The sequence below is a fragment of the Miscanthus floridulus genome, chromosome 9, assembly GCF_019320115.1.
Source record: "Miscanthus floridulus cultivar M001 chromosome 9, ASM1932011v1, whole genome shotgun sequence".
Classification (NCBI taxonomy): Eukaryota; Viridiplantae; Streptophyta; class Magnoliopsida; order Poales; family Poaceae; genus Miscanthus; species Miscanthus floridulus.
Window position 1 is genome coordinate 134,135,104 of NC_089588.1, and position 19,297 is coordinate 134,154,400.

A 19,297-nucleotide genomic window follows, 5' to 3' on the forward strand; every position below is an offset into this window, starting at 1 on the left:
CCTACATATTTTTTGAAGTTTCTGATTACTTTCTGAACAGATCTGGTAGATGATGCTTAATGGCTTAGTTAACCTTCGAATCACCTTTTGGTAACAACTAATAAGTTGTATTACTTTTCATAAGCTTTGTAAAATGTTAAGTTTTTGTAAACTAGAACTCTAGTTATAGCTGTTTCTAATTTTGATGCCAGATTTTGTTCAAATCTGGACAGGGTTGTTTCCTTGTATTGTTTCACCCTGTTAACCGTGGAATGAGCTCTTGATGATAGTTACAAAGTTGTAGGTGGTTTCTTAAACTCTTCAGAAAGTATAGGATCACCCTTGTGGGATCTCTATAGTTTCAGTTATGATTGATAGAAGTGACTGCTATGCTGCTGTTCTGAATATGTGTGTACATAGAGTTGATTGTTTTAGCTCATTCTTGCCTAAGTGGTGATTAGTATAGCTTCAGGCTTCATTAGTGTTAACTTAGTACACAATGAATTCTCTGTTGATATTCTTTTTCACATTATGTTAGACAGTACACATGTAATGTTCTTCACCCCTGTAAATGTTCAATTTTTTAGATTATGTTTATCATCTTACAAGTGTGCTCTATGATTGCATTGCAGGCATAGAAGGGACGTCTCGTCTGGTTGTGAGCAACGCTGCCCAAACTGGCAGCGTTGTCGACTTCGTCTTGCTCTCCAACTGCTAGCAGCCATTACAACCTCCGCTCAAAACGCCGCAAACGGACACAAAAGGCAAGTTAGGGATATGATTTGGCAATTTGTTGTTTTGATTTGGGTTTTAATTCTCCTTTGGTAATGTTACAGTGACAGTGAGTGGATTTGGGTTTTAATTCTCCTTTGTGATTTTTTAATAAAAAATTGGACTTTGTGCTTGCATGTTGACTTAGTTTTCCCTGATGGACAATCTTAGCTTAGGCATTTGATTTTGGAAGGTTGGTACTTGGTTGGACAACCATCTAGTTTGTTTTCTTGACATGTCTTCTATTCCATGGGCAATTATGGCATGGCCTCTATTGTATGGTAGTCAATCATCTTGTTTGTTTTTCTAATGGGTTCACAATAGAACCCGCTGTCTCCCCATTTTGGCAGTTTGCCTTTGTGTCTCCACCACTTATTATCTGAGTTGCCAACTTGCTATGCAGGGAGTTCCATCCTCCATAATGTTGAGATAAGCCACATGGCTGTGATTTATCTCTCTTTGTTGTGTGTGTTTCTTTGTTGTTGTCTCTTTTTATTCTCTTTGTTTGATGTGGGGTTGGCTGTGGTGGAGAATGAGATCAGTGCCAATTGATTCCCTATTTTATTTATGGGATAAGTGTTCTAGTTATATAGTTTTGGTTTGCTCTTGCTTCCTACACCTGAATACAGTGATCAAAATCCCATGTGGTGCAAAATCCATGCCCTCTATTAACTGCATTTACTATTTCTTTTCTTTATCCCCCTAAATTGATGTTCTAATACAATGTCCACTAAAGTTTTCAGTTTCCAGCAGATTCTAATACAATGTTCAGTTTTCAGTTTCCAGCAGATTCTAATACAATGTCCTAACTGGTGCTTATATTTTCTGGCATAAAACTGTATTTTAATTAATTAATTGTTGTTACAATAAGGGCTATACTAAGTCATGTATGCTTCTACCAATTTTGCTAGTAGTGCATTACTAATAGCTTTGTCGACCCTTGAATCAGATGAGCCAGGACCGTGCTTGCTAGGATGACAGAACATCCTCTCTGCTTCTTGACCTAATCATCAAGCAGAAAGACCTCTGTCACTGGAACTCCACTGGTCCAACCTCACTAGGGTGGAGCAATGTTGTTCGTGAATTCAACGAAGCCACGAACCTTGGGTACAGCAAGAAAACATGCCAGAACAAGTACAAGCTGAAACGTTGTTACTTCAATTGGTGCGACTGACAGACTCATATTGGGCTAGGCCGTGACCCATTGACTGGAGAGGTTAGAACCCGAGCGGTACGGCGCCAGCCCTGGGGTACTAACTACACGCATTTCCTTGACTTTTTTTAGCAATTAGGTTCCTACTAACTCAGTACTAACTTCGCCATCACTTGAACACGTGCAGGAAAGTAGCCAACCCGCTAGAAACAATTTCAGACGGCCCCAATGCTGCGAGCAACTAATCACGATTTTGGAACGCACCCCACGTGACAGGGGCCAGTTGCTATCGGCGGGGGCCATCGACCTGACAAGTAACCCAGTAATGGAAGCCCTCGCATTCCTCCATCCTTGTCGGACGAGCCAGTCGTGCCACCTAGTAGTCATCAGCCCTCGAAGAGAGCCCATAGGGAATATTCAGTTAACAGTCCTCGCAGCAAGAAGAGCAGCCAAACTCCATCCATAGAAGAGTGCCTTGAAGACCTGGGCCAATTTATCAGAGAGGCTAGGTCCCAGAAGGCCCGTCGTAACACCGATGCTCAGGAGTTGGCCCAAGTCCATGACATTCTGATGCAAGGTGGTAACAGCGAGGCTGATGCAGTATTTGTGCAAGCCCTAAACCTTTGTAGAGATAGATTCCGTCGTCAGTGTTTTCTTAAAATGAAATATAAAGAGGGCTGACTGAACTAGATCAATGTGACGTGGGCCTTTGTGTGCTCCAAGATTCACTCCATGCCTCTGCTGCCGCGCACCGGCGCACGGCGGGGAATCCCCGCCTGCGCACTCAGGGTGGGCGTTCGGTTCTCGGTTCGGTTCTCTCTGTTATTGATGAAATTCGGTTCCTAAAAAACGAGAACCGATCGGTTCCAAAAAATTTTAGGACCTGAGCAATTCGGTTCTCGGTTATTTCGGTTCGGTTCCGGTTCTAACCGAACTAACCGAATTTTTTCAGAAGACCTCAAGACAATAATAAATATACTTGTTATAAGGCAAATTTATGCAACACTATATTCATTTTTAATAAGAATAATATATAAGAAAACAATAGCAACATAGTAACACAAATATATAGCAGTTCAAATATAAAACACTACACATAAACCAAACATAATCCTACAAAATGCAAGTAAGTGAAGTATAATTCATGTAATTCGGTTCTTTCGGTTAATTCGGTTAACCGAGAATAGGAACCGAATTTTTCTTCGGTTATTTCGGTTCCTCAATATTAGGAACCGAATAAGGAACCGAATTTTTCGGTTTCAGTTCTTTCGGTTTCGGTTCCGGTTCTTTCTATTCGGTTTTCGGTTCTCGATTAAATTTGCCCAGGGCTGCTGCACACCAAACGGCCGTGCGGCTTTGTTTATGCGCGCGCGGTCCAGACCAGACCTGGCCGAACCACGTGAGCGAGTGCGGCCCAAATAGGAAAAGCCCAGGTTGGATAATATTCTATGCCCGCACGCCACGCATCAACCAATCGGCCCACGTCTTACGTGAGCACGCGCCTGGCCAGCCACCTCCTCACGCCTGCTTGCCCGCCATCACGCACGTGGCACGCCTGGTAAGCCCACCTCCCACGCTCGCTCGCTCGTCTTTCTAGCGTGTTCCAAATTATAAGCTATTTTAATTTTTTAGAGAGTCAAAACATTTTAAATTTGACTAAAATTATTGAAAAATTTACAAAAACTTATTAACTGACCTAGCTCACTAGAACAGGGACACCACCAATGCGAATGGCCGCGCGCCACTGCAGCCTTCCCTAGCAAGTCATGTCACCCCACACCGCCACTTAGCATAGCCGCTCGGGTCGGAGATGGTGACTGGCCCATTAGGAGGGTCGGCGTAGGTCCTAGGTGGCCGGCGCGACCACGCTGTGTCACCGCCGCCATGCGCTGGGTCGCTGAGGCTACACGTGGGGGAATTCAAGGAAAGCCAAGGGGTTAAGTGAGAAGGTTTGAGAGAGGGGGAAATGGCGTTAGGACTTAGTTGTAATTCGGGAGAAGTACGAGGTCTATTTTGCAAAAGCGCCAGCGCGCACGGGATTCCCCCCGCCATGGGCCGTTTCGCACGCGCGCTGCGTTGCGCGGGCCGTGCGAGAGATTCATTTTTCTTTTTCCTAGGAAATTAGTAATGGTTTTCTAATTTATTTTTTGAGCTGATCTTTGGTAATTAATATAAAATCATGTAGGTGTTCAAAAATTGTGAAATAAATTTTGTTAGGTTTCTAAAATTATGGTCTATCTATTGGTGTATTTAGTTCATACTTTTATGTGTTGATACTAGGAGCTATTAAATTGTTTGAGAATGCTTAATATTACTAAATTAATCAATGTTGGAATTTTTGTTGTAAATCGGTGATAGTTTTAGTCCTGAAATTTTTATGGTAGCTTCATCGTATTATTATGTGCTCACTGTAATTTTTGTATCCTTAAAATACACTAAGCAATAGGGTAGTTAAATGCTCTTTGTTTCAATATACATTAAATCACTAGTAGAAATAAAGATATACCCTTAAATTGCAAAGCTACATATTTGTTAGTTGAACCCAACACTTTGCTGGATGAAAATGATAGTTAGCTTAGTATCTTAGTCATTAGAGCTATCTTAGTAGCTTAGTATGTGTATTCTTAGTTTAAGAGTTGTTGTTGCCTAAATGCTAAGTGTTGTATCATCATCGCATGCATGTAGAGAACGAGTTGGCAGAGATCGTGACGACCGGCGATCATGAGTTTGAGGAGACCGTTGAGGAGTACAAGGAGGAGATTCTCATGCAGGAGGAGGTTCCGGAGCCATCACTGACTGACTTAGTTGACACCACGCCTACCCAAGGCAAGCCCTGGTGCATAACCTCTATTTTATAATTCACTGTATATATATGTGTTGTGCATTTAAGTTACAGGAATTTTATGGAAACCACATGCATAGATATACCTGTCCAAAGATTTTTACTAGTGCAGGTTCGAGTAGATGCTATGCTTACGTCATCGGTAACGTGAGTAACCTGCCGTTGCTCACAATAGGGGATTATTATTACTCTCATAAAAAATGATGAAAGGAAAAATAGAGCCAGGTTAGGGATATGGTATGGGTATTGGTGGGTGTAATAGGTTCTGTCCCACGGCCAATGGGGCTTAGCTTGGTTACACTATTTTCCCTATTCGTGTTGACTAAGGACCATCCATTACTGTGGATAGTAGTCAGGTCACAGACTTATTATCCTGAGCACATACTTGCTTATGGGAGCGGGAAAGCTCGTTATGCTCTTATCGTGGGTTCCGGCTCTTTCTGGACCGATAGATTAGAGGCAGGGAAAGGTGAAGATCTAAGCACCATGTTGAGACCGGGTCTCAAGTGTGGGGGCTTGGAGTCTAAGTTTAGATAGGGACCTAGACCCCATGACAGGAGTGAAATGGGTTGGTCTTGTTTGTGCCTGGGGTACAAACGAGGCGAGTGTTTTGGTGTACCTAGCTAGGATACATTGGTTCACGAATCGCTATTTCCATGAGACAGTACGACTTGGCTATGGTCTAGCACCGTAGTAAGAACTAGAAGATAAAAGATGGTGAAATGGTTCTGATTGCTTAACCCTTGCTTGAAAGTAGAATAGGTGCTTACCTAGAATGGTTAGCTAATGAAGTAATCATGACTGCTAATAAAACTTGACTGTAAGGATGAACTATTAGTAATGCTTTCCGCAAACAAAAAGAAAACAGCAAACCCATATTACCTATTATATCCTTGAGAGTCAGGAAACTATTCCCACTAGTCAGGTAAGTCTTGCACGTACATTGTGTACTCAGGGTTATTTTATCCCTATTGTAGGTGCACCTTGAGGATTAGCTCTTGTGTGGAGGATTCTTCTGGTGGGCACAAATGAATCCTTGTATCATTTACGCTACATGTTTATTTTCATTCTGCCGTTTAATTATCGCACTCTAAACTCTGGTATTGTAATAAATAATTTCCAAGAACTCTCGTTGTATGAAATGGACTAAGTATTGTAACCTCGTACTCATTATTGGATTTTGGATTGGATTATTTTGAGTTCTCCCTTGGGGTGTGCTCGACGAAACTATCCAATGTAGCTCAGTTTTGTGGTGCTTAGTATCTAGTGGAAGATGAGCACCTTCAAAAGCGTGTTATTTTGGGCGGTTCTACCACAAACATATGCCCCGATGGTAGAAATTAGGATCTTGTTAGCCTATGCTTGTGCCCACAACATCAAGTTGTACCAAATGGATGTAAAGAGTGCATTTCTAAATGGGTACATCAATGAGCTTGTGTATGTTGACCAACCTCCTAGATTTGATGATGAGAAGAAACCAAACCATCTGTACAAGTTGAGAAAGGCTTTGTATGGATTAAAGCAAGCACCTAGGGCATGGCATGAGAGATTGAGGGATGTCCTACTCTCTAAGGGATTTAAGATGGGCAAGGTTGACACCACTCTCTTCACCAAGAAGCTAGGCAATGACTTGTTTGTGTTGCAAATCTAAGTTGATGATATCATATTTAGATCAACCAATCAAGACTTTTGTGAGTTTAGAAGGATGATGGAAAGTGAGTTTGAGATTTCTATGATTGGAGAGCTCAGTTACTTCCTTGGTCTTCAAATTAAGCAAATGAAGAATGGCACAATTGTGAGTCAAGACAAGTACATCAAAGACATGCTCAAGAAGTTTGGCATGGATGAGAGCAAAGCTATTAGTACACCAATGGGGACAAATGGAAGCTTAGATAGTGATGCTAGTGGCAGTATGGTGGATCAAGGATGTATCGGTCTATAATTGGAAGCCTACTCTATGTGACCGCATAAAGGCCGGATGTGATGTTTAGTGTATGCATGTGTGCTAGATTTCAAGCCTCACCAGAAGAAAGTCATTTGAAGGCAACCAAGAGAATATTAAGGTACTTGAAGCATACACAAAATGTTAGATTGAGGTATCCCAAAGGAGCAAGATTTTAGTTGATTGGATATTCAGACTTCGATTATGTGTGATGCAAAGTTAAGAGAAAGAGCACATCGGACACATGTCAACTATTGCGAAGATCACTTAGATCTTGGTCATCAAAGAAGCAAAATAGTATAGCACTTTCAACGGCCGAAGCAGATTACATTTTGGCCAATAATTGTTGTGCTCAATTACTTTGGATGAAGGCTACTTTGAGTGACTTTGGAGTGCTATTGCTATATGACAATGAGAGTCCCGTGAAGCTCACCAACAACCCGGTTCAACATTCAAGAACAAAGCACATAGATGTTCGCCATCATTTCATTAGAGATCACCAACAAAAATGGGACATTTGCATTGAGAGTGTGGGCACCAATGATCAACTTACCGATATCTTCACCAAGCCACTTGATGAGAAGAGGTTTTGTAAGCTAAGGATTGAATTGAACATACTTGACTTCTCAAATATGTCTTGATGCACCCCCATTATTTGACATGCCTCTGCTTCGAGCAAAGCAAGATAAAGTGGATTGACATGTCATTCATCCATTGCTAAGGACTTGTTTAGTGCATCTAGTCATTCCTATCATGTCTTAGGCTCATTCATGAAAATCAAATAAATTTGATGATTGTATAGTACCACTATTGCCTCTATGCTTGAAATGATCTAGTGGTAGCATATGACATGATTATGGGCTTGTGAACCTATTGTTCAATCTAGAGAATGAGCTATAAATGTTTAACTCAACATGGTACAAGATAACCCTTATTTAGAGGTGTGAAGAAGCTTATCCTTGGATCAAACCGAATTAAATGTCTTTTGCAAGTAATCTAGATTGAACCAAATATGGGAAAATGATTCTCACTTCACATGGTTTCACCCCCACCTATCTAAAATTTGAGCTCACCTTTTGTGGTCATCGATGACAGAGGGGGAGAAGTAATTCACAAAGATAGGTGTTTGACAAAGGAAGGGGATCAATTAAAATTTGAAGCACACAAGTAAGGGGAGCAAGCTCATAAACTTGTATGTTGCATTTGTATGTGCATTACATATGTTTGCTTGCATGGCACAAGTTTTTAAGTTCCATATCCATACTTGTGTGGTGTATGCTGGATTGTAGAAAATGATTGATATAATGAAAACTAGCATGCATAGGATAGCTAGACACTTGAATTGGTTTTACAAGTGGTACTAGAACCTTGTTTCTAATGTTGATCTTATGAGGTATCTAGTGTCTTTTGTTTTCAAGTGATATCTAGCAAACCATGTTGCTAAGGATGGTGTTCAAATGGCAACTCTGATTGGTATCACGCTTCAAAGGTCCATTCTTTACACCTTAGCATCATTTGGTAAACATTACTCCCCACACTTTCTAATCTATGCATATGTGCAAGCTTTCAAATTGGGTTTATGAAACTTGTCCATAACCTTTACACATGGTAATATGCTTGTGCAAGCAACATGAATCCAAAATTTTTTTATTGAAAATCTTTGTGAAAGGTTGACATCAATTACCAAAAAGGGGGAGATTGAAAGCCCTAGTTTGGTTTTGGATAATTGATGAAACCTATGGACTAATCCTAAATGCTAAGTGTGTATACAATAAAGGATAGTCCATTCCAAGTGGTGAAGCAAGAGGATGATCATGGTGGATAGTGATGACCAAAAGATGATCAAGTGCTCAACTTGGAAAAGAAGAAAGAGAAAAACAAAACCCCATGGAAATCATGGCAAAGGTATTGCTTAGGGTTTTAGTTTTGGTGATCATGACACTATAGAGAGTGTGATCATGTTTAGGATCGATAGCCATACTATAAAGAGGGGAAATCTTTGGCTAAATGGTTTATCGAGTGCCACTAGGTGACATTGTTCTTGCGTATGCATTTAGGAACCTAGTGTGCTAACTTTGACCTTTGTAAAATGCTTTGAAAAATTCTAACACACGTGCACACAAGTTCTACACTTTGTGGTTAGCAAGTTAGAAGCAAGGGCAAAGCGGTTGTGGACTTAGAAAAAGAAAAGGAGGTGAAAGTCCACGACCGAATGCTGCAGTCGGGGTTGACCTACGCGTCTGGTCAATTATAGCCGTGGAAGCGGTGACTGACCGAGAGTGAGGAGGTGCGACCGGACGCAGCGACCTGACGCTGGTCGTGCGTCCGGTCATTGTGCGTAGAAGAGAAGTCGGGCGGCCTCACGAATGGACTCTGCTGAGAGCTTGTGATCAAACGCGCAGGGGGTGCGTTAGGTCATCACTAACATATGTTGCCGTCACTGCCCTACCCGAGGCTTAAACTGACCTGACTCTGGGTGCGTCTGGTCTATAGAAAATGCCTCTAGATGCTTACTGTAAATGATCGGACTTCACAAGGTGGGGCGTCAGGTCACTTGAGCGGTGAGTCCGGTCATGACTTAACTGATCACGCACTCCGAATATAGCCATTGGAGACGAACGGGCAAGGTTTGAATGAGGACATGTGGATGGCCGAGGGCGACCAGACGCTGGCTGACCAGACGCTGGGGTGCATCTGGTCAGCCTATGAGCAGAGCAATGGCTCTATTTTGAGGGGGCATCTATAAATAGTGTTTGGTCAGCTTGGGGCTCACTCTCGTGGCACTTTGACGTACTTGACATCTATGTGAGCCTAAGCAAACACCTCCCACTCATCTCCATCATTGATTCATCATCATAGTGAGATTGGAAGTGATTCCAAGTGCATTTGCTTGAGTGATTATATTTAGTGGCACTTGGGGATCAATGTGGCTGTGGATTTCTTGTTTCACTTTGTCGTTGCCACCACCTAGATGGCTTGGAGCAGCGGAAGAGCTTCAGCATGTGTTGGTGATTGTTCGTGGCCAGCTCCAGTGATTGTGAGGGGTCTTGCACCTTCCCCGACGAAGAGCCATAAGGTAACTATAGTAAATTGCTCATGTTATTGAGTTACCTCACTTGTGGGTAGGTTCTTGCGGTGTCCAATTGTTGGACGAGGTTCGTGCAACACCTCTTAGCCACCGAACCACCAAGTGTTGATCGACACAACGAGTACTTGCGTGCCGGCAAGCACGTGAACCTCAGGAGAAAAATCATGTGTCATTCTTGTGATTGGATTTCTCCCGGTGATTGGTTGTCATCATATTGCGATCGATTTATTCCTCTACACGGCAGTATAATCACTCTACTTACTTCATTACTTTCTTGCAAACTAGTTGTAGCAAGCTCTTTAGTGTAGCTAGAGTTGAGAGCTTGCTTAGTAGCTTAGTTTCATCTAGTAGATCTCTTTAGTGTAGCCTTGTTGAGAGCTCTTAGTGAGTAGTGACTTAGCTCTTGAGTGTGCCTAGTGATCATAGCAACTAGAATTATTGGGATAGATGGCTTGCAACCCTTGTAGAGCTAGAGCAAATTGCATTACGCCGTTTGTTATACTAATCAATTGCTCTAGTGCTTTGTAGCATTTTAAAATAGTCTATTCACCCCCATCTAGCCATATTAGGACCTTTCAGCGGGCCACGACACGGAGGCCCGGCCCGAGTGACCCTAGATACGGTGGTACAACGGCGCTGACGGCCTAGTCACGGGTGGACAAGTGTGACAAGCCCAGCACTAGTGTCTCCAAGACAGTTTTGGATCCCTCTCCTAGTCTTGCAGGCACTGCCCCCTTGCCGCGTCGCGCAGCCACCGCTGCTGGCCCGCAGCCTACAAGCACCACCGGGACGCTGCCTCCAGTGAACTCCACACTCTGACTAGCCACCATTCTCTTAAGCGGCAAGGAGATGTTGCGCAACGCTGAAAGCGTATGTTGCAAACATATGTTTCAAGTCTTTCATATATTTTAGAGGTATGTTGCGAATGCTTTATATGGTTGTTGCAAAAGTAGATCGAGAATTTTGCACATGTTGCATATGTTGCAAGTGCTTCAGATTAATGTTGCAAGCGTTTTTAATCTGGATGTTGCATATGTTCCACACATATGTCGCAAGAGTATGTTCCAAATGTTTTATCTGTCTTAGTTGTATGTTGTAGCAAGTGCTTTCCTGTTTCAAGTTGTAAGTGTTTTATCTCGAACTTGCATATATATACGTATGTTGCAAGTTTATATTTCAAATGTTTCAGCTATTTTAGAAGTATGTTGCAAGTGTTTTATCTGGATGTTGCATATGTTGCAGTAGCTATACAAATATGTTGCAAAGCATATGTTTCAAATGTTTCTCTGTTTTAGACATATGTTGTAGCAAGTGCTTCATGTTGCAATTCCTTCCATTAGCAGGCACAGAAGGAGTGCAGGCAGAGGCGGTCCCCGCATGCATGCATAGCAGCATGACATGCATGTGTAGCAGCATGGTGTGCGTAGGCGCGCCAGCAGCAGCAGGCGCGTGCAGTGGGCGCATGTGGAGTACAAGAAAATCTTACGCTTGTAGCTAGGGTCCATGACAATGACTGGTTGCAGCTCCTGTGTTTCGGTGACCATGGATCATTGGATACTGGGGCCAGGCGAGTCCGCTTTCCGCTCAAAAATTATGAGCATGTAGGCGCATGCAACGGCAACATGCGCAGCAGGCAGGGTAGCATGTGTAGGCGCGCAGCAGTAGGTGCATTCGGGGGTGTGCAGCTGGCGGGTTAGGCGGTAGTACCATGCGCATCAGGCAGGATAGGCGTGAGTGTTTGGACGTCCGAGCGCTAGCCAAGCCGGTCATATAATCCAAAAACCACAAAAGGGAAAGACTCAGCTGGAATCAGGGAGGTAATTTGTTCGGCTTCGAAAGCTAGAGCAACTACAACAAGCTCCTATTCAAACCCAACTTTACTCCATAGGTTAACAAACATGCTAATAAAATCCAAGAAATGCACCAAATTGTTTTTGATGTCTTGGAAACCTTGTGGCAAAGTTTGAGAAATTTTGAATTTTGCATAATTATTTATTCATGCAAAAGGGTGTTTTTGGTGCCATTTTAGAAGATGAGACAAAACAAAAAAAAATAGAGGCTGGTTTATGTTTATATGACATTTTTGGTGAGTTTATAAGAGACGATATTTTCTAGCCGTGCACAATTTTTTTGAACTTCCTTTATTTGACATATTAATAAGTATATACAATGACTTTCAAAAACATGTTCGCAGCCCACTGATAAGGACAGTCTCACCTAAGGACTAGGTCATGTTCTTAAAAAAAAATGATGCAAGAGAGCTCGTCTACTACAGCCCATAGGAAGAATCAACCCTTTGAGTAGAGCGACTCTGATCCGCCTCCATTCACCCCCGAACCGAGTCAGCGTTGAGCAGCAAGATCTTGCTGTGGTGCCTGTGTTAGAGAGATATCAATGCACCTCCCTACTTCAAATTTGTGATAAGATTCTCAGATTCTCAGATTTGCTTAAGAAGATATGATAAATTCTGAGATGATTAGTATTTTTTTTTTCTACTGACTGACCTGCCAGGCTCGTCAGGCCGAGTGCGCTCGCATGGCACAGCGAATACCCTGGTGGGCCATGCCTGGGCCGTAAGCGTTGCCCATGGGTAGGCACGACATGCTTAGCAAATATGGCTAAGCCTTAACGGGTCAATGTTGGGCCAGGACATGCTGAGCAAATATGGCTATACCTTAATGGGTCAATGTTGGGCCACGACGGACCACCCATTTGGCCATCCATAAGAGGAGCTACATTTTAGAAAAGATTTCAGTATACTTTGCATATTTTCCTTGGTGAGCTTCGTATAGTAGTCACGGTAAATAAAATCAACTGCTCCGGTCGCTTCCTGTTTCCACGCAGTAACGCGCTTTTGAATAAGGCATCATGCTACCCACTGGTAGATAACGGAGCTTTATTTCTGGTGGGGAACCCCCTCTAGTCCTGGTTCTCCACCCGGGAGCAAGCATCCGGGACTAAAAGAGATCTTTAGTCCCGGGTCAGAAATCGGGACTAAAGGAGGACCTTTAGTCCCGGTGGGTAACACCAATCGGGACTAAAGGTGCCTCCTGACATGCCACGATGGCCGGCACCTTTAGTTCCGTTTGGTAATACGAACTGGGACTAAATGTTTTTTTCTTTTTTCTTTTCTTTTCATTTTTTTGTTTTCTTTTCAAAATAGGTTTTCGAAGTCGTATTGTACGCTGCTAATTATACATTTATACGCGCGTATAGTAGGTTTCGGTTCAAGCACAATGAACGTATTAAATCACACAATTAAAGCATAGAAATACGCTGCTATATATATATGCATGCATGCATCATATATATATTTACATGCATGCATGCATATGTGTATTTTACATTATATTATTTCATGTGCATATATTACAAAAAGATTGCATTACACTTGTTATGATATAACAAGTTTCCTCTCATCCTATAGCTTGGCTTCCATGGCAGTGTTGGGTCGAAGTAGAACTCGCCCTTGGAATCGATGACCTGCTCATTAAAAAATCCGGCTATAGACTCTTGAATTGCTTTGATTTGGTCTTGCCGTATGACTTTTTCCTCCGACCATCGAGTCTATAGGTTTGAATTAAAGGAAAATAAATTAATATATGTACATATATATATATTTAAAGACATAGTAACACAATCAATAATAATAATTAAATGAATATATAGTGTATTTTTAACGTACATTGACTCTCTCTGTAGGAGTTCTTTGGGAGACTACCTTGATAAACTTGCAAACATAGTAACCACAGTAGTTGTTTCCCTGTTCCTGCCTCAGACACCACTTTACGAGAAAAAGATTTGTCATCCAATCTGGTGATCCGGTGAAAGCTATATGTTTAATTAATAAAGATGATGCGATTTAGGGGACTTACTTTCAAAGGGATTACATTCAGTGGCGTTTTGCATTTTCCCATGTGTTGCTTCTCAATAAAGGTTTTCCAAACACTGCCCAATAAAAAATTTGCCACGTCATCAGATATAGTTAATCATCATGTTTGTGTGTATATATAGTTGCTAGAGATACCGAAATTATCTCTGGATAATATCTATCATATCTTGGTAGTCTTGTTGTGGTTTTCTCATCGAGTCATAGATTATCAAGTGACTTTTCACCAGATCGATGTCCATCAATATCCAGTGATTGCTGCATGTGTTTATAGGATATAACGCATAACACTCATTAATTAACTAGAATCAACATATGAGCCATTAAGGATGATCGACATTATTAATACTCACTTGAAGTTGTAGGGAAAGAGTATATCCTTCTTGTGGCGTTGGTTCACTAAGAAGTTCATGAGGTTACTCTCTGACTCAGACTTTCAATTAGTCTTTGGAGTAACTGGGTCTTTGAATACTATATGGGGATCAACAAAACCAATTTCATTGCAGCCTTCCTTTCTGAGCTCTGTCATTGTAAATCTGCATATATATAGTACTTGTTAGGATAATTTATATGCATATACACACATATGATGAGTTTAATAATAGATCGAAAGAATTATTACTTACAGGCAATAGCAGCTAATAATAACTTTATCCAGAGAGGTCAGGTGGCATAGTTGATGAAATTCTGCAAAGTCAACATACATAACATCATCGCCACAGAACCAATGTTCGTCTCTAATTCTGACACCAACGTAGAAGTCTCCACCGGTAGACGCCTACATGTACCACTTGTTTAGCAGGTACATTTGCGTCCCCAGATCACATAAGGCTTGAGGGTTGTATAGACTCTGGCCTAGTACAAATTTTTTCTTCCAAATATCAACCTCCGCCGCACTCTCAATGTTTCCATCACCAAACATCTGGTAAAGGTCGAGACCAGTCTCATCAATAAATTCACCAAGGTGATCCAAATCGACATCCGGAGGTATGTTTGCCTGATGCATTAATCCTAAATTCGAACCATATTCATTACCAACAACTAGCGGGGGGACTGATTGGTGCGATTGTTGTCCGAGTTGGGCAACTCCTTTCCCTGCCCACTTCTTTTTCTGTGCCGCCTCAATTGACTTGGTAAGAGTGCGGTCATAGTCCGTTAACGTTGATTTGGATGGCTTACGAGATTCCCGCTGTTGTTGCTGGTAAGAAGCCACCCTTTTTCTTAGAATATCTGGAGCTACGAAGAAGTACGGTTTCTCTGGGTTTCTCCTTGCTTCTTGATTCTTTTTAAGTTTGTCATAGAATCTAGACATATCTTTTTTATATGCATCAGTTCCTTCTTCCTTCTCTTCAGATATTATTTTGGAAATAGCCCTTGGTTTCACGGTGGCTTTCTTTGCCGGCGGGGACTGGTTCTTCATTTGCGGGGCTGGCCTCTTGCTAGGCTTCTTGGTAGGCGGGGGCGGGGGAGGCGTTGGTGACCTCCTTGGAGGTGGTGGTAGCGGCGTTGGAGACCTCCTTGGAGGTGGTGGCTGCGGCGTTGGAGACCTCCTTGAAGATGGTGTGGATGCAGCCTCGCCTTCCAACACAATGTCATCGTACAGAGCACTATGATGATCTGGCGATTGAACAATTGGATTTAGGTTGGGGGAGGATCTGCTATAAAAAAAGGAATGACATATTATTATGAGCAGATTGTTAATTATTTAAGCCAATACAAATTAATGATATAGTGTTTTCATCTGCACCTATGGTGAGGTAGTTCAGGAGGAGGTGGAGCCGACATCCCAGGAATGATGATGTAGCACTTGCGCCATAGAATGAATGTCTTCTTTGCTTCTCCTAGAGTCTTCTCGCCATCACCTCCAGGAATGTCAAGAGGCAAATCACTAAAACCTTTTTTAGCTTTATCTACCGAGATGGTAGCATATCCTTCTTGGATTATATTCCCATGAATCCTTTGTGTCTTGGTTCGGTCGATAGGATTAACAAGACCGATAGCCACCTTGATTGTGGAATTCCCCTTCGGAATGTGTAGCTCACACGATGTACAAGGTTCAGTGACGTCATCCACAGGGAAGCGCAGTCCTGTGTCCCCTTGATTTGCTATCTCTGTGGAAGCGCAGCTGCTTTTCAACTGAACAGATTGGCTAATGTTGATTCCTGGCTCTGATGCCTACTTGCTTGCACTCACTGCTATTTGCACTTGCCTTCTGATTTCCTCCTGCATTCTCGCTTCAAGGTTTTTTTCCCGCTCCTGTGCTTCACGCACCGCTTCCTCCAACCTCTGGAGCCACTGTGCCTCTTCTTCCTTCTTTCTCTGGCGGCTTCTGTAGGAAGGTCTGTCCTAAGGGAATCCATGCTCCCACGAGACACTTCCTTTGCCTCTAGTTCAGCCACCATGTTCAATAGTCCCGATGGCGTATGTCAGCTCATCCTTCTCTCTGTTGGGCCTGAACGCACCACTAGCAGTAGCTCTCTAAGCATAAAACAATATTTCTGCTGCTTCTTGCAGTCTTGCGCCATAGACGCACTTCCCTATCTCCTGGTCCAGTGTTCCCCCATGAGCGAAAAACCAATTCTTTGCACGCTCTCCCCACTCGAGTGATTCTGGTGTGATACCCTTGGCAAGAAGGTCTGCTTCCATTTTGTTCCACTTCTTAATGGCAGTCGGGGAGCCACCTGATCCCAAGTTATGGTGGTATGTCTTCTGTTGGGCATTACATTGGTTCTTTATCACCCAACTCACACCCTCTTCCGAAGTCTTGTACTGTACAAACTCATCCCAATAGGGCCTCTGCTTTGAGATCGGGCCTAGGACAGTAAAATCTGGTGCTATGTTCTTCTTGACATATGTCGTGTATAGGTGTTTCTTCCAAGTCTGAAACTAGATGGCCATCTTCTTCATTGCCCAATCCCTAACTCGCTCCTTCAATTCATCACCATCTATTATATCATCATAACCATCTGTTTGGAGCGTGAAATGTACCAAGACATCTTTCCAAATTAACGTCTTGTCACGATCGGAGACAAAACTGATATGAGGAGCATTGGTCTTCTTCTTCCATTCGCGGGTACTGATTGGGAGTCGGTCCCGTACAAGGTAACCACAGTGGTGCACGAATTTCATTTTATTTGGCCCCCCCGGTTCGCCTGTATCCACATTGAACTCCGAGATGATGAAGCGGCCCTCCAATGGCTTTTTGGGACCTTGAACATTTTTACTCTTCGTTGTAGTTGTTGATGTCGATCCAGAGGGCTACAAAACATAAACATTATTTTTAATGTCATGAGCACACATAAGACATATGATAATATATATAGCTAATAATAAAAAATATATACTTGGCCAATATGTTGTTGCTCATTTTGGCCAATATGTTGTTGCTCAGTATTCCAAAATGCATGAAGAAGTAGAATGTGTTTAACATTGGAACAAAATACTGTTAGCCTTGATGTATAGGGACTAGAATCAGTCCTCTTATTCCTGAATAAGCAAGAGAACATTGCACCAACAATTGGGCAAATCTAAGTTTATATAGGTCAATGACGACAGTAATCCATCGACGCCCGCAACATGGTTAGCCTTTAATTCTCAACTATGCAATGGTTCATGAGTCATGACAACTTAACATATTTAACATTATATGTTACTACCTGAACTGTTCCTATCATGCTTGATCGTGACAGGTTGGTAAATCTCTAAACGCGATAAGAGTTTGATGCACAAGATCTCAGCGAAGTCAAGTGGATTACAGTACATGTAAATGAAGTGAAGAGGAATCATGTTCTGGACACATTTAGCTGTTTAATATAATCATCCTTGTGTTGCTGTACTTTTACCTTTTAATATAATCAACACAGGTCGCTTGCATGATTTGTTTTATATAAAAAGTAATTTATTTCAAGTGAATATTGCAAGCTAGACTTCTTTGGATCTTGCCACGATTTCTTTTCTGGTAGTTATTACTTCTCTAATGTGAAGGAATGGAAGGCCCAAATCATCTTTGGGATGCAGTCACGTGGAAACACCCAAGAGGTTGTTTATATGTTTGATTGTGACCTTTTAGAAAATAAACGCAGGACACGTATTTACAAAATAAGTACCTTTCAATGTTTGGTACTGGTTACAAAATAAAAATATGCATCCCATGGTTTTTAAATAGCGGGCTATAGCGGCTTGAGAGACTCCACGCTCCATTGTCATTTGTGCCGCTATACCAACTTTAATCGCTATTTAGCGCTATAGCGCCGCTAAATTGCATAGCTTTAGCGTTCAAATAGCGGCGCCATATCAGATTTTGCCAACAGGCCATATCAAAGCCTCATAAGCCATATTGTACAATTATCATTTGCTACTAATTTATTATTTTGGACAATTAAGCACAGGAGTTTCATAAACCATGTTGTAATGTCATATTAATAATGTTACCTAGACTTATGGAAGTTAGAAACATATTTGTGTTTATGGAATTTCAAATTTGTCATGTTTTTGTCCATCAATTATTGGTATTTTTCATGTTTTTTTGAAAAAAAACAATAAATGTCATAGCGCCGCTATAGCTGCGCTATAACTTCATAGCAGCTGAAAAAAGTTACCGATATTTTCAATAGCCCGCTATTTAAAACTATGATGTTGGCTGATTTCCGAAACTGAAACTCTGCACTAGAAAACATTATGCCCCTCTTTTCAATGCAGATCATGATAAAAGCTTTGATGTCAGCATGATGTCACGAATAAAATTCATATTAATTAATGTTAAACATTTACGACAAAATCAGAAAACAATACCTGTACCAAGTACTAAATGAATTTCCAGTCCAGACAGAATTAATACAAAAACCAATGCAAAGTAAGAATTCAGGTGATTTCCAGTCCTCTGAATATTTCAATTCAAAACTTAATTACAGAAACAGTTTCTTCTAGCAAGAAATTCAGGTGATTCAACTCTCCAAATAAAGAACATCTCGTAACACGATTGACGGCTGGTTATGGGACCAAGGGAGTCGGTCGCAGAGATGAGCTAATGGTGGCAATGGCAGCCGCGGCCACAACCGTGCTTTGCCTTGTGTTCATCACCCTTGAACCATGCCGTGGCCGCCGGCACGTCCTTCAGGTACTTGGACGCAGCCAGAGCGACGGCGGCCGCCAACGAGACGGCCCCCGACGTGCGTATCCACTGGCAGAACTCGCCGGAGCCCTTGCAGACACCGGCGACCCTGCTGCCGCCGCAGGTGCCGAAGTCGTCCACTGAGAACGATAGCGCCGACGACGAGTAGAGCAGCACCCAGCGGTGTCCACGAGCTCCGACAGCGACTTGTTGGCCGCCTTGCTTTCGTCCACCTTGCCGCCGCGCGCCGTCACCCACGCCGCCGCCGCCTGCAGCGCCGCTGATATCACGTTAACGACTAGAGAATAACTGCACCGCCGTCCACGTACCATGATCAGCTTCCCAGCAATGGTGACATGGTGTCATGACCTCATGCGCTGTCATGCGAGGAAGAAGAATGGATGGATGGATATACAGCCGGTGCGCGTACGGCGTACCTAAGGGAACTGTAGTCGCTGTAGGAGACCTGGCTTGCCGTCGCCGGAGAGCAGCGGGTGCAAGAGCGCTGGGAGGCGGACGCCAT

At 42.5% G+C, this 19,297-nt stretch overlaps 1 pseudogene; it reads right to left on the minus strand.

Annotated features, from left to right (window-relative positions):
• LOC136480996 (carboxylesterase 15-like) overlaps nt 1-19,297 on the minus strand; it is a 35,936-nt pseudogene extending 16,639 nt beyond the window's left edge.